Source organism: Myotis brandtii, unplaced genomic scaffold (genome assembly GCF_000412655.1).
Source record: "Myotis brandtii unplaced genomic scaffold, ASM41265v1 scaffold298, whole genome shotgun sequence".
In the NCBI taxonomy this organism is placed as follows: Eukaryota; Metazoa; Chordata; class Mammalia; order Chiroptera; family Vespertilionidae; genus Myotis; species Myotis brandtii.
In genome coordinates, this window is record NW_005361391.1 from 2,057,818 (window position 1) to 2,070,390 (window position 12,573).

The 12,573-nt window shown below is 41.3% G+C and overlaps 1 pseudogene; it reads right to left on the bottom strand.

The window, feature by feature from the left end:
* Positions 1-7,824, bottom strand: part of LOC102244337 — a 103,179-nt pseudogene extending 95,355 nt beyond the window's left edge.
* Positions 7,825-12,573: the final 4,749 nt, after the last annotated feature.

Sequence of the window (12,573 nt, forward strand, 5' to 3'; positions counted from 1 at the left end):
TAAATAAATAAATAAATAAATAAATAAATAGAGAAGTAAATAAATAAGTAAATAAATTAGATTGGAGTGATGGTTGCACGATTCTATAAATTTACTGGGAACCACTCAATTGTATACTTAAGAGAGTAAATTCTATAGGCAGCTATACATTGTAGCTCAATAAAACTTTTTTCATGTCATGTTTTTCCTATGTTTCCAACTATGTTACCAAACTTGCTTTTTCTTTTTTCTTCTGGCTTGCTTTTGTTCCACAGAGTCTGATTTGTGAAGAACAGCTACTGGGCTGGATTCCTGCACATTCATTCCAACATTTTTGACTCTGAAGGCGTTCCCTCAAGTCAAATTTCCCAGATAATAGCATAGATATCACATGAGCAGTTGGAGTTATTTTAAAATGCATTTCAGAAGCATTAAAATACAAAATGCACCACAGAAGAACCTCTTGCTGATGAGGGTTAATTGAGTTTAATTGCTTGTTTGGTTGCCATCCTCATGTTCAGTGCCTGCCACACCTACAGTCACATGGGTATTTCACTAAAAGCTAATTGAGAGGGACTTTCTACTAAAGGTTGTGGGACTGGAGGAGAGGACTATTTTTTCCCATGGGTCTGAGTGGCAGTGCCACTCAGATGGGCCTGGCCTGGGTATCAACCTGGAGAGAACACTGACCTTTCCCTGCCAACCACTGGAAACTCTACCCTGCAGGTATCCCTCTCAGCAGACTGCAGCCTGGGTCTGTGGCACAGAGCTTAGTGAGGAGCTCTTGAGGAGGTTTGGGCAGGTTTGAACAGTATCAGAATCACATGGGAAGAGACTGAGTTGTGGGGCTGGAGGGGAGGGACATTTTTACCCCATGTGCCTAAGTGGCACCTCCATTCCTGTGCAGAGCCCTCTCCCAACAGGACCAAATCTTGGTATGTTTTAGCCTGGTAACCTCTGCTGGCTTCATCCTGATAACTCCCTGAGACCCCACCCCATCACAAAGGTTTTAGGGACCCAGGCCTTGGCAGACACGGAGACTGTTGCTGAGTGGCCTCAGACCCAGCACTGGCACCGAGTTTGAATCTGTATCAACCTGGTAAACACCACTACCCCCTACCTGGTGACTCACTGAGAAACTTATCTCACACAACTCACGCATCACCAGAGGCTTTTCCAGTGACTGAGATTGACAAGCAACAGACAGGCAAAGCTGTATAGTGGGGTGTCTTTAGCCTTTTGCTGACCTGCCCCTGGGCTCAGAGCCGGTGGAAGCCAGCCTTGGCATTCGGCTTACCCCCTCCCATGCACACCCAGGTCCAGAAGAGGCAGACACAGCAAACTGCAATCAAAACATAAAATTTTTAAAAAATCAATTAACCTACTCACTGCTTCTTCTAGAAGAAAGAGCTTGACATTTTCCTAGGTAAAATTATCATGCTCAACTAGTAACATGTAGAGAAAATATACCCTATTGGTGGCTATCAAGCTGTTGAATAAGAATAAGGTGGTTTCCCACAAACTTACATGGATGGAGAACCTTGTGAGGTCAAAAGATCAAAGTACTGAAAAACATGTAAAAATTCACAGAAATTACAGAAACATGTTCATGATATGGGTACATGTATTTATATTTACAGAGGACACCCCAGGCTGTCAATAGTAATGTTTTGGGGGGAGGGGAATGGAATTGGTTGAGAAAGGGGTAAGGCAAGGTCTTTTGTTCACTTAGTTTGGACACTTCTGGATTGGTTTTTAAAAATAAACCTGTATAAAATTTGTGAATGAAAGAGCAAAGGAAAAGAAAGATGGAAGGTGTGACCGAGTTGTTTCTTTGCTTGTGTTCTACCCTCTATAACCCCTCGAGTGATGGCACAGCTGTGAATCCCAGTGGGGATTGGCATAAGGTTTAGCACCATATTTTGGAACTCTGACCACATAGTAATGTGTCCAGTCTGGACACTGAGCACTGATCAGACTTACCTGGCTAATGAAACACTTCATTGAGCATGCTGCCTATTGGATTGTAAGCATTTTCCATTGCAGCTAAAACTGGATGAGTGCACTGTGAAACAAGGGGATAGCTTTTCCTGGAAAGCTGCGCAATAGAACAGTCCACATGACGGGCTGAGCCTGACTGCTTTGAAAGGTAGATTTATTCCTTTACTACGAAGAAGAGTTGTGCCCACAGCACTAGTGAAGAAGTATTCCTGCCAACGCTTCCATTTATAACCTCTCCCTCTTTTTAAAAAGCTACAGTTGTTTTAAGATTTCTTGCCCCAGGCAACAACCTCTTTATAAATAACTCTTTATATTCTCCACATGACCCTCCAGTTTTTCCTGTTCCAGGGTGCTCAGGAACCCTAAGGTGGAGAGCCTCAGCTCATGGTAGAGACAAAATAGTTTCTATCCTCCGAAGTCCTCTTGGCTTGGAGCAGGGTCAGTAAACTATAGTCACTGAAGCTGAATCTAGCTCCCAGCCTGTTTTTGTACAGCCCATGGCTAAGAATGATTTTAACAATTTTCAATATTGAAAAAAAGTCAAAAGGATAATATTTTATGACATGTGAGTACGATATAAAATTCAAATTTCAGTGTATATAAATAAAGACTTTGGGAACATAGCCACACTGTTCTTTAAATACTAGTGCTACAAGAGCAGAGTTTAGTAGTTGTGATTGAGGCCATGTGACCTGAAAAGCTTGAACATTTATGATCTGACCCTTTCAGAAGAAGCTGGTTGACTCATAGTATAATGGGCACATCAGCATCAGGGGCTTTGGTAGTAACAGCTGGGAGGAGTCTGCATTGAATTTCTCCTTTAAGATTCCAGCAACTGGAGTAAAACTTATGGGGAGTAGTATAATGGGCACATCAGCATCAGGGGCAGGAGTCTGCATTGAATTTCTTCTTTAAGATTCCAGCAACTGGAGTAAAACTTATGGGGAGTTACTCTCCAGCTAACTGGAAAGTATGACAAGTGACTTCTTCCGACATGAGCTGAAGTGACCTGTGTGGGGTATTCAGAGGAGGAGAATGCCAGGCATAGCTGGTTATGTGACAGCATCACTGCTGTAATGGCATTGTACTGCTTTCCTAACTTCTGAGGCACTGTTCATTGCAATTCACACCATTGATTCAATCATAGCTTTTCTAGAAAGGCAATTGTATAATACCTGCTAATCTGAAAATGCTAATGATAAAATATGTTAATTATTTCAATACGGTTGTCACCCCCCCTCCCCGAAAGTGAAATTCTTGAGGACTGAGACTGTGTCCTACCCATTTTTCAACCCAAGGTTCTCATGGCGCTCCAATATATCAGGAACCCCTAAAACAGGGTTTGCAGTCCTTGGTGTATGACATCAGTTTGATGAACCTACTTCTGGCATTTTAAAAATGAAGTAGGACAGAATAGTACTAGATATACAAAGACCAAAGTAAACTAGAGTATAATAAAAAACAGAACATATGAATTGCATAGAATAAGTTTCATTTCATGATGCTCCTGTTTCACTTGTAGACATGGATGATGATGGAAACACTTCTTACCAGTAAAACAAGTTTGAAAGTCCCTGTCCTAGGGGACATGTTGGATCTGTGAGTGTATTAAAATAGTGGTTGCAATATGTGATATGAGATTGCACAAAAGTATCAGGCAGTGAGAGTGGAGTAACCTGTGAGGTAGCCAGCCTACCTTCAAGCACTTCCCCAGCACATGCCATGGGATTTGTGCTGGGCTGAGTGCAGTGAAGGTTGTAAAGTAATCCATGATGTGATTTCCATCCTCAAGAATCTACAGCTATTGGGGAGCAAGATTTATGCCTACAACCCAAAACAAAAACTAAGGGAGGTTTAGTTCACTCAGAGAATGGGAGGAGGAAGTCACACCTGTGGTGAGAGGTGGAAAACAGGTTGCATGTAAAGGAGGCAGGGATGTTAGTTGAATGATTTTGATTTGTTCAGCACAGAATATTTACTCTTTAAGTTTCAACCAAAATGAGAAGCCTTCCTTGTGAACCCCACTTCATCCTCTTGAGAAGTGTTCCCCCTTCTTCCTTGTTTGGTTCCTTCCCTTTCTGTTCTTGGTGACTTAGAGGGGGCAGGATGGTTCTCACTCATCCCTCATGTGCTCAGAGCCTTCCACCACAAATTGCAGTACAGAGAAGCAACCTGGTCTAGTCTGATGATAAATTAATGAATGAAGAAATTTGATGAGTAATATGTCAGTTAGCTTTCAATTGTATAAATGGTGAGCTTCAAAACATCCATTTAGTTCTGAGAAGAGAAATGGCTTAATCTGAACCTGGGGTAGCTATGGAGAATTTCCTCTCCAGGTGCTTTTACAAGTGAAACAGGTTCCTAAGGGAAGCTTGTAAGATTTCTTGAAACACATCATGGAGGCCCATGGAAGCTTTGATTACCATAAAAGAGATCTGCAAGCAGATTTCTTAGAAAAAATCTTAGAATATCTCTCATTACTAAGAATTTATGATTTTCTGCAAGCTAAGATTTGCATTTTGTCCAGATTGCTTTAATTCAAAGACACGTGTATGGTGTTATGTTCATCTCTGTGTCATTTGAACCACTAGCAGAAGGACCAGCTTCTTACAGATGCAAAATGTACCTTTGTTTGAATACAGTTAGTTTCATTTCATTTTGTAGCAGCTGAATGTAGGTCTGAATTTTGTTTTTTAGAATGATTACTTATTTTTCACCTTAAATGGTGTGAGTCAGAAATTATTTAAACTCTTACTAAGGAGATATATAAAAATTAGGGATATTCTTTTCTTCTGCAAAAGAACATTAATTGAAACTGGAGTTTCAGTAACTTAGATGACACAGGACTCCTATGGCCCACATCCTACCTTATTTTCAATGAAGAAAATGTTGCCTTTGCCAAATGCAAGATGAGTTGACAAAAACTTGGCTTTTGAATGGAAAAGAGCCCTGCAGGTCAGGCAAAATGGCTTACCACCCTGCTCAGAGTGAAAGAGCAGACAGTGAGAAATCATCTTCCACTTTGAGTGGAACAAGAATTGAACCGGTTTATTAAAACTCTAGATTTGAATTGGTGAGCCATGTGACTCAATTTTTCCCTTTCCAAAGAGGATGATGGCTCAAAGAGCCAAAGCTGATGATGATGACCGTCTTAGTGAGTTTGGGCTGTTATAACAAAAAACCAGACATTGAGTAGCTTATATACAACAGACATTTATTTTTTATAGTTTTGGCAGCTAGCAGTCCAGGATCAGGGTGCCAGCAAGGATGTGTTCTGGAGGAGGACCTCTTCTGGGTCACAGATTGCTCATTGTTTCCTCATATGATCAAAGGGATTAGGTAGCCCTCTAGGGTCTCCTTTATAAGGTCACTAATCCCATTCATGAGGGATCTACCCTCATGATCTGATCACTTCTAAAAGGCCTCACCTCCTATTGTCATCACATTTGGTGTTAGGAATTCAACATATGAATTTGAAGGGACACAAACATGCACAGAATTACAATAACAATTGTGACAATGATGTTGGCACCTTCTATATATTGCAGGGTTTTGCATTTCTGGAAGCATATTTGTACAATGACCTTATTTATATGTCATACCTCCTTTGCTAGTATGGGCTAGACCACAATGACTAGCTCCATTTAAGGGATAAAAAAAACTGAAAGAGAGGTTAGGAGCCTAATTTGAGGTTGGTTTACCAGTGCTTGATTCCCATGCCCAGTGTCCCTGACCTCTGCAGCATTCTGTGATAGTCTCACTTCCCTTCTGCTCCTTGTGGCAGTGCTGGTGACAAGATGGCTATTGGAAGGCAAGTAACTACCCCCACATTTACAAAGCGAGACCATGGACACTGTTGAGAGTGTCTGCTTCCTGCTTTCTAATGTAATGATATATCAGTTGTTTCCATATCAGTACAAATAATCTATTTTATGCTTTTCAAAAGATTCAGCATTCCATAGTATAATATTGTAATTCTGTAAGATTTCCCCTACTGATAGAGAGCTATCTTGTTTCTGATCTTTCACTATTACAGCCCTTAAACAGCTGTGGACATGTAGCTGTCACTTGCAAGATTCCTAGACTCTAGATACATTCCTAGATTTCTAGTTTCCTACACTCTTGCTCCCTAGATTTCTAATTGCTAGGGTAAAATGTCTGCGACTCTTAAATTATATGGATACTACTATGTTGCCCTCAAAATGAGTTTGGGGCGTTATAATGATGTGCCAATGTGCATTTCCACCAGAGGGTAAGTCAGGGTCTTTCTCCACATTTTACCAACTCTGGATATTAATAACCTGTTGTTTCTAACCTCTAATTTCTAAAGAACTGGAACTAGCAGTAAATTGATTTTTTTGGAGTATTAGGAGACACAGATGCTGATAGAGATACTAATTAAAAGAAGGAAGAATTCCTTACTTTTCCTCTTTCTCCTGCCCTCCAGGCATTGGCTGACCTGCCAGGACAGAGCAGGAAACCCTGGGACAAGTGCTCTGGTGATGCACAGCAAGTCAGCTAGTGCGGGGCCTAGGTCTGATGGCAGAACGGCTAACAGCAAGCAGAGCCACTCCTCCCAGTGGATGGTTGTTCTTTGTCATGTCAGTAGGTCTCTGCTAACACAATAGGCCTTGTTTGGCAGCCTTTTTATTCCCCTCACTCTCTACCTTTCCAATATTTGATATTTTAAAAAATAATGTGAACATTCCAGGCGTATTATTTTTTTTCTATACCAAGAGCCTATGCCATTCATTGTCTCTACCAATCATTTTAAGCACTGTCTTGTGACAACTCTTATTGAATTAGGGAGGCTCCTGGACCTACCAAACATGAAAATTCACTCAGACCAGCTAAAAAAAAAAAATAAAGAAAAAGAAGTATATTGTAAGGCTATCCATGGCATAAGGGGAAAAGAATCCCATGGAAATTGGACAAAAGAAATTTCATAGTCAAATCTGACCTCACAGAAATTGAACCCAGAAGGTCATTTGGGCCCCATAGCACCTCCAGGGTCTTCTTCAGGAATAGTTTCTGGTCCATCAGCACAGCACCCACCTTGAAAAAAAAAGAAAAAGAAGTATATTGTAAGGCTATTCATGGCATAAGGGGAAAAGAATTCCATGGAAATTGGACAAAAGAAATTTCATAGTCAAATCTGACCTCACAGAAATTGAACCCAGAAGGTCATTTGGGCCCCATAGCACCTCCAGGGTCTTCTTCAGGAATAGTTTCTGGTCCATCAGCACAGCACCCACCTTTACCAGGATTCAGTGACTGTCTGACCCGTTTTTCATGTGGCTTCATACTTTTCCTACTACCAATGACTTAATTTCTATATCCTTTCTCAAAATTTACTCATAATTGTTACTTTCCATCAACTTTAAACTCCTCATGGTATTGACTTGTTTGTGGCCTCTCTCATTGATTGTCCTTTCAGCTTTCACTTCCAGTGTTTGGCAGTTCAAATTCTTGAGAACAGAATCTGTATGCCTCATGTGAGGTGAACATATTTTTTCCAGGCCACTACCTTCTCTGTACCAAAGGACCTCCCTTATTCCAAAAGCTTGGCTTAGAAGGTGGGTTGTATTCAGGAAACAGAACATGGATGCCTACAGTTACACCCAGAGCAGAGTGTGTGGGTGTAGCAGGATCCCTGAGAAAGAGGAAGTAAGTGGACAAAGAAGAGACTTCACTTTTTTGTGTGTTGCTTTTAACTTTGTGTGTTACTTTTCTCTTCAGCTTGACTATAAGCTCCTTAATTGTGTTGACTATGTTGAACAATCCCTTGTATGTTCCACAATATTCATCCAGTTCATTTAGTTTTTCATCCATTTGTTCATTCATTCGACAAATATTTAGTGAATTCCTACCATGTTTCAAGCATTGGGCAGAACTCTGAGGATGAGAGAGAAAGTCCACATTTCCCCTGTTAGCACTCTCTTGCAGGCCTTCTTCTCTCTGCATCTTGTTTCAGGAATGAATGTAGGCCTTAGGGATGCTAAGACCCAGGAGAGCAGAAGTCATGAGGTTTCATGTAAATTCTTGTATCTGCATCTCTTCTGAGGGTCAAGTACATTCTTCTGCAATTGGGTGTATCTGCATGGCACCAAATATGGCTGCTGATGGCTTCTCACCCTTGTCTTGGCTGTGTGCCCTGATTTGTCTTTACCTTCTTGCTTGACTCAGCTCTCCTGGTTTTTATGTTTAGTTTATTCCACTCTTTAAAGGGGAAGTGAACTCAGACACACTGCTCTTCCCTGCTCCAATCCCCATCCTTCTCATTATGATTATATTCCAAAAGTGAGGAAACTCAACTACTGATTTCTAGGTCTTGGTCTTCACCAAAACATGTTTCATAAATCATCAGCCTTTTGCATTTTAAATAATTTAGTTTTAGACTAAAATTTACTTCAAAAATCTGTATTTATTGGTAAAGTACATCTTTTCTCCTTTTTAAATTGATTTTACTCTTCTCTTGTACCATAATTTTGAGGCAGGGAAAAAGAGAGCTTGACAAATGTTGGTGAGGCAGTCACGGTGAGTCATCTCTGCATTCCCCACCTTCCTGGTCCCATTCCAGAGGCTGCTCTAGAGCCTCAGATGCCACGTGAAATGAGGCCTTGTTCACATTTCATTTTTCAGGTTGTAGATGTGTAATCACCTGAGAAGTTATGTTATGGCTACAACAGAAAGATATTTTGTATATCTGAGCCTGACATGTTCCCACAGGCGATCCCAGTGGTCATAGAACTCAATTCCATGTGGAGTTTGTTTATTCCCAAACACAGGGTGATTCCACTTCCCTGGAGCCATTCCTCTCTCTCCACTACTAGTAGCTCCTCTCCTCTAGGCACCTGGACACAGTCGAAGGGCTTACTGTCTGCTTTCCTGTCCCTTCTAGAAATAAATAAGCTCTACAAGATCTTAAACTCATTTCCGCACACCCATTTGCTTTAGAAATTAGCATGTTTTTAAATTGCATCTATGCCAAATGATTTTTTTTTGAGGCTTAATGATCACTGAATTGACCCCCTTACAGAAAACTCTGCAAATGTGTTTAGGGGTGAGAAACAATGGTACCTATTGGTGCTTACATTGGATGAGAAAGGCTTTTCTCCCAATTTTCTTTCCTCCTTTCCTTTCCTTTCCTTTCCTTTCCTTTCCTTTCCTTTCCTTTCCTTTCCTTTCCTTTCCTTTCCTTTCCTTTCCTTTCCTTTCCTTTCCTTTCCTTTCCTTTCCTTTCCTTTCCTTTCCTTTCCTTTCCTTTCCTTTCCTTTCCTTTCCTTTCCTTCACCTGCTTGCTATTACTGGGAAAATATTAATTCTCTTTCTAGTGTCTATATTCTAGTATGTAATCTCATAAAATTCTCCTGGGTGTGTTCTTATTAAATCCATGCTGCCAAATAAGCAAATCTCAAAGGCATATGCACATACACACACCCCTACACTCAGAGACACATACATTCACATGCATGCCAAGAGCCCCTATTGAAATAGATTAACCCCAAATTAGGAAATTCAGTTCTCTGAGTTCTACTCTGATTTTATCTATGGCTTCTAGAGAGGTTAGAAAACAAGCCTCAAGTTAAAATGACACTTTTGATGTGGGTAGAATTAATATTAACGTTGCTTAAAAGGAGCCAGGTTCTTTTTTCTGTGTGAGTGCTGTTTACCCACTGTAACCCACACATAGGCTCTTGGAGGACTTTAGATGGCATTGTGCATATTGGCTTGTAGAATAATGGATGTTTATATTGCACAGTTCCATTGTAAGATCAGTCGGTCCCTGCTAGTGATTCATAAACACTGCCTGCAGGTGGTCCCTGTGTGTCACTTCCAGAAGAAAAGCTTTTATTCTCAGGAAACAGGCCTCACCAAAGTCCCACACAGTGCCCCAAACAGCAGACTCAGCCAGTAACTGATGCTGTTGTCACGCATCTTGGCCCTAAAAACACCACAATTTAAATTCCCCTTTCACCAGAGCCTCCTGGGCACGCCCTCTGCAGGCAAAGAGACATGGTGATTACACGTGCCATTCCTAGGGCTGACAAACCAGCAGCTTATCTAACAGGGAAAAGTTGGCCCAGACATTCAGACTCTGTCTGAATAAACTTTCCCTTGTTTTGTAGCTCACCTCTTCCCATTCTTAGCACAGCAACCTTGTCAGAAAGATGCAATAGATTTTTGCCTGCATCTCTCAAGTGGCACTTCCTTTTAAATACTAATGTTTCTCAAACAGCAAAGGCATATGATGAAGTATAATTTTATGGTTCCATATCATATTTAGGTTTTCCAGAAAACATTCAAGAAGTGGTTTCTTCTTGCTTAGATAATATTCCTGTAATCAAGATAGGCCTTCAAATTCCTTGGAAGAACCACCGGACTGTATTTAAATTTTAATTCTGGGTATTTACTAGTACTTAAGGATAATTGCAAAAAAATTTTGGCCCAAAGAAAGAGTGAACAGTTGTCAGAGGACAGTACTTGCACTTTCCCCTGCTTTTACATATGTTCAATCAGCTTCAACTTTTGGCCTGAAGGTAGTGTGACTTCCAGGCAAGAGCCCCAGAAGGTTGGGGTCAGAAGACAAAGCTTTAAATGCTGCTGGTGCCTGCAGCCAGCCAAGTGTCTTGCACTAAACCCTTAGCATCTCTGGATCAGGGAACTCCTTTGTCAGAGGAAGAGGTTGGTCTGAATGGGCTTGAAGTTTCTTTTCACTCTCCACATTCGAGTATCTGAACTGTATGCTTCATTATAATCTGTGTGATTCTAGTACAGAGTTGGCATAAACCCAAGCATATGTTACTGGCCAAGAGAAAATAAACATTTCTGGGTCTGTGAAATCATGGGCTGTGCCTTTGAAAGTTTGGAGGTACTTAGGCTATCTTAGGTACAGCACAAGAGAACCCAGAGGCAGAAAGCTGTTTCTTAAGAAGAATATGAAACACATGGTACTGTTCAGTAAAGAATAATCTACTGAGGGCAATGGGTTGTTTTTATGCCCCTGAAATTTATCTTTCAACAGCCAGTAGAGAAGAAACAATAAACCATGAGCTTACAAATGTCAGGGTTTTGATTCTAGTGGGGAATTTCTCAGGCCGTTCTTAAGTTGGAGATATTGTCAAGCAAGAATCTTTGAGAATCTATACTAATAAAAGGGTAATATGCTAATTAGACCAGACATCTTCCGGACAACCTTCCAGACATCCTTCCAGACAAAGCCATGGTGGTGGGGCTGAGGCAGAGGTGGTTAGAGGAGATCAGGCCGGCAGGGGAGAGCAATTAGGGGGATCAGGATGGCAGGGGAGAGCAGTTAGGGGATCAGGCCGACAGGGGAGCGGTTAGGAGCCAGCAGTCCCGGATTGGAGAGGGTGCAAGCCGGGCTGAGGGACCCCCCCCCCCCCCCCTCATTCACTGGGCCTCTAGTATCACTAACATTTCTTGATCCCAGAACACAGAGGCTAACGCTGAATCTAGGAGAAACAAGATGAGCATTCGATCTCTGGGGAAGAACCTCTCTTTTGGTTTTTGAAAGCAGAAGTAGAGATAGGAATCTGCTAATGTCAAAACAAACAACAAGTCACCTAGACCAGCAAGGAACTGAAGGGGTTCGACTTTGGTTAGTGTATGTTGTATGTCTTTCTTGGGCTTCTGGTTTTAGATGGCTCTTTCTGTGGTCCTGGACCAAGAATCACCTTTTATTTATTCTGTTCAGACCCCTGTGATTCCACTGCACGGGGAAGACTAAGAGTCCAGGTGCATTCTTGGCCAAACAAATGCAACTTCCAGGTGTCTGTGTGCTTCTGTCTGAGACCAAAACTCACTTTGTCCTGCCACCCAGACTTGGACCTTCTCCAGACTTCTTGGTACATTTCTAGAACATTATGCAAGGGATTGTGTGGGTGTCATTACAGCACTGGTTGCTTGTGGCTTCTCTGTATAAACATTCCATATAGAAATTCCTGTTTGTCAAATAGATAAATGAGAGGTGATTATTCACATGGGTAAGGTACTTTTCCCCCTTTAGGAAAGCATTTTCCATCTATTTGAGTAGGTACTCTGTCTCTATTTCTTCCTGGTTCTGCCTCTATTTGACAAGCTTAGGCCATTTTCTGGTTTCCAGGGCAGCAGGGAGGCTGTAAAATTTATCTTTTTTGCTAACTGCCTTCTCTGATCTTGCTGACTGAAAGGCAGGGCTCTGCACTGTCCCAGGGAGCTCAGAATGCAGTATGGTGTAAAGGAATTCATTTTTCTCACTGTGACTTTTCCAGAAGAGAAAGATTAGAAGGGCATAACTGATAGATGAATGGTATGATGAAAAGAACACTGGGTTAGATGTGAGTAGATTTGGAAGTGAATCTAATTCTGCCACCAGTTCTCTATGTAATTTTAGGCCAAGGAGGTCATCTCTCTGGACCTTTAGTTTCTTCATCTGTAAAATGAACAACACTTACTGAATGATTTCAACATTTACTCTTAGCACAAACATATCGTGATTCATTAGCTTGAGAGCCAGAGATGGGATTTGAAGGCAGAGTTGAAACTGGCATTTGAAACTGAAATCTTTGGGCCAGTGCCATTTGGAGATCTAGT